Here is a 4,246-nt window from a genome sequence, read left to right as displayed (position 1 = left end):
CCCCCGAGCTTGGCCCCGCCCCGAGCCCGGGCCCGGCCCCGCCCCTTTGGCCCGGCCCCTCCCCCGAGACCCCAGCCCGCGTCGCTGATGCTGATACTGCTCTGGCCTCTACCCTACCGCGGCGACCGCAGTCCCGGTGAAACGCGCCGCTCCTGGGTCTCGGCAGCCGCGCGCGCACACGCCGGACACCCTGCAAACAGAGGCGGGAGCCAGGCGAGCCGGGGCTGTTAGGTCCTTTGCGCGGAAGCGAAACCAGGTTCAGAGTGGATGAGCGACCCCCCTGATAGCCCAGCTGCCGGTGGTGACATCACGGTGAACCCAGGTCTTCGCACTTGTCCTGGTTCCATGATCATGAGACTCGGTTTCCCCAGGAACCTGGCAAATCCATCATACTTCGCCCCCCCACCCCCACCCCGCCACCTCCCGCCCCGGCCTGCTGGCGTTGTCATCCATAGCATCAAGCCTGTTTAAATTATTTCAGCACATAATTTAAAACAAAGGTTATGCACACATACACACAGAGAGAGGGAGAAAATATATATGAAAGATTTCTTTAAAATCCAGAATAAAATAGAGATTGCCTCTGACCAACCAGAAATAACCTCTGGTTACATTTTGGAGTCTTTGCTTCAGTGCATAGATACTCCACATGCTGTTTTGTAGCCTAATTCATATTAACTTCATGTTTGCAAGAGCTTCCACATCATTAAAAGGATTCAACAGCATCATTGTCACCACTGCGTAATAGTCCATCTGACAGTTGTATGATGCTTAGTCTAGGGTTACTAGTTTAGATAGTGTTAGTATTAGTTATTTCTTTCACTATTATTAAAACAACACTGTGATTATTATGATGAACTTCTGTGTAGATAAAACTTTGCTTCATAACATATATATAATATGATATATTTTCTTAGAGTAAATACCTAGAGGACAATGTACTAGGTCAAAGGGAATTCACAGCTTTGTTAAATATTGCTGAAATTAGCTCCACAGGGGTGTCCTCACACTTCATGCCCATCTGTGGTGCGTGAACATACCTCTCTCCCAACACTCTTGCCGATGCAAACTACTAGCTAACTCTTCCGCCTTTGTCCACTCAAGAAGTTAAAAAGAAAGGCAGAACACGACATTTTCGTTTGCCCTGAATGTGGCTCTACCAGCTGACAGTCACACAAGCTCTGTGTAAGTGCCTTTCCCTCTTAACCCCCACTAAAATTACTGTTTCAATTAAGACATTTTTAAAGATATAAAACTAGGTACAGAAAAGAAAATAGTCAAACATATCTGTATGCAATAGACTCTTTTTTAATTGTATTTTTATTTAGTGACACACTAATTTTTAATATTTATTTACTTTTGGCTGAGCTGTTTTTGTTACTGTGAGCAGGCTTTCTCTAGTTGTGGAGGGCAGGCTTAGGTGCACTGGCTTCAGCAGCTGCAGCGTGCGGACTCAGTAGTTACGGCTCACAGGCTCCAGAGAACAGGCTCAAGAGTTATGATGCAAGGGCTTAGTTGATTCTCAGCATGTGGGGCCTTCCCTGACCAGGGATAGAACTGGTGTCCTCTGCACTGCAAAGTGGATTTTAACCACTGGACCACCTGGGAAGCTCTAATAGATTCTTAATTAAACATCCCTTGGTAGATCCCATACCTGCATCTAAGCTGTCTTTCCATTCTTACAGTGTTGCATGGAGCTGGAGATGCTTTAATCTGGTCCAACAATTCCATCACTTTATTAGATACTGACATTTTGTTCTCCAAAATGTATGTGCCCATTTATACTCTCCCTTGGCATCATCAGATTGTTTTTCATTTTTGCTAGTCTATTGAATATGAAATATTAGTTCCCCTTTGTTTAACTTACATGCCATTGATTACCAGGACAAAGGAAAATTATTTCTTATCTTTCAAAGCCGTTGGGTGTCATATCATTTGGCCTTTTCCACTGGAGCTGTTTATAAATTGGGAGCAAAACCCTTTCTTGGTACAGTGTGTGCCAAAGAGCTTCTCCAAGTCTAAGTTGTGTATTTCTCACTTTATGATGCCTTTAATGTACAAAAGGACTTTAAAAAATATATTAATGTAGTCAAATTTATTGGTTTTATTCATTCATGGTTCATGCTTCTGGTGTTATGGTTAAGAAATCTTTTCCTACCCTGAGATCAGAAGAACATTCTCTTTTCTTTTCTTCCAAAACTTTTTAAAGTCATGCTTTCTCATATGTAGGTCTTTAATCCATTTAACTATGGTTTGATGTAGGGATCTAAATTATTTTTTCCATATGGATAACCAATTGTTCCAATGCTGCTTGCTTTAAGTCCTTATTTCCCCACTGAAGTTGAAATAGCATCTCTGTTATATACAAATTTCCATATGTTTGTGGGCCTGACTCTATTCTGTCTCTCGCTGTGCTAATGCATGCGTGCATGCGTGCTAAGTCGCTTCGGTCATGTCCAACTCTGCAACACTATGGCTCCTCTGTCCATGGATTTTCCGGGTAAGAATACTGGAGTGGGTTGCCATTTCCTCCTCCAGGGGATCTTCCCGACCCAGGGATGGAAATTGCATCTCTTATGTCTCCTTCATGGGCAGCTGGTTTCTTTACCACTATCACCACTTGGGAGGCTCCCTGTGCTCATATCACTTTCTTTATTGCTTAATTACACTAGAGTTAGTGTTCTTGATGGAAAACCCCATGGACAGAGGAGCCTGGCAGGCTACAATCCATGGGGTCGCAAAGACTCGGACACGACTGAGCAACTAACACTTCTTTCTTAAGTGTTCCTATGATGATGGAGTGAGTGAGCCCTCAGATGTTGGTTGTCCTGGCAACTCTTGGTTTTTTGCTCTACCTTACACACGTTAGAATCAACTTGTGAACCTCAAAAAAATCTAGTTTGAATTTTAAGAGGAATATATTTCAATTCATTAATTGCAGAAAATTAACATCTTTAGACCTCAATTCTACAAATCCATCAGTATTAAGTATCTTTTCACTTATTTAGGTCTTCAGGAATTTTTTAAATTTCATACATAAAAATTTTCTGTCTTTTGGTCGCTGTATTCTGAGGTACCTTTATATTTGAGGGTGTTATTCACACATGGATATTTTCTAAACTAAGTTTTCTAGTTGCTTGTTGCCTGTGAATAAAAATTTACTTTTGTGTAGCCAGTAATCTTGCCAAACTTTCTTATAATATTGATAATTGGGGACTTTCCTGGCAGTCCAATGGTTAAGACTTTGCCTTCCAACACAGAAGGTGTGAGTTTGATCCCTACTAGGGGAGCTAAGGGGCTTCCTAGATGGTGCTAGTGGTAAAGAACCCTCCTGCTAATGCAGGAGATATAAGAAATGCAGATTCCATCCCTGGGATGGGAAGATCCCCTGGAGGAGGGCCTGGCAACCCTCTCCAGTACTCTTGCCTGAAGAATCCCATGGACAGAGTAGCCTGGAAGGCTGTGGTCCATACGGCCACAGAGTTGGACATGACTGAAGCAACTTAGCACACAGTCCAGGGAAGCTAAGATCCCATGTGCGGTCAAAAAACCAAAGCAGAAGCCATGTTGTAACAAATTCAATAAAGACTCTAAAAATGGTCCATATAAAAAATCTTTTTAAAAAAGAATTTGTTCTTAGACTCTTCAATAAGACACTTGTAGTCGTGAATTACTTAAAGGGTTTTTTTCCCTCCAAAATTCCAAGGATGAGGTTTGATTAAGTCATTACTACTGGAGTCTAACAGTTGAGTATGTTCAAGAGTGTGGTCTGCGTGATTCTTTGCTGCTTGTCAGGAAGTGCTCTGGACCTAATGTGTGGTTTTTCGATGTACGCATCACGTGCTCTCGAAAAGAATGTGCGTTTGCCACATCGGTGTCTGATCAACCTTGCTCATTGAGTTACTCAAGTCTATAGCCCTACTTTTTGTCATCTTGAACTGTCAGTGGCTGAAAGAGATGTGCCCCAAAATCCCCCTGTGACTATGAAATTGCCCATTTATCTCTGAAGTTTTATCAGTTTGTTGCCTCATATGACTTGATGCTGGGTTCTTTTAGTAGAATGTGTCCTGGACCATGCCAGTAATTTAAATTTAAATACCATATCTTTGTAACCGGCACCTCTATGATTATAAATTAATAAATTAAGGGAGAGGCTTTTGTTCTTTTTTTTTTTTTTTTTTTAAAAGCTTCTTTGTCATCTCACCGGGTGAGTAGGCAGTTGTTTTTAGTTCACCCCTACATTGTT

This window comes from Capra hircus, chromosome 23 (genome assembly GCF_001704415.2).
Source record: "Capra hircus breed San Clemente chromosome 23, ASM170441v1, whole genome shotgun sequence".
Taxonomy (NCBI): domain Eukaryota; kingdom Metazoa; phylum Chordata; class Mammalia; order Artiodactyla; family Bovidae; genus Capra; species Capra hircus.
This window is presented reverse-complemented; position numbering follows the sequence as displayed.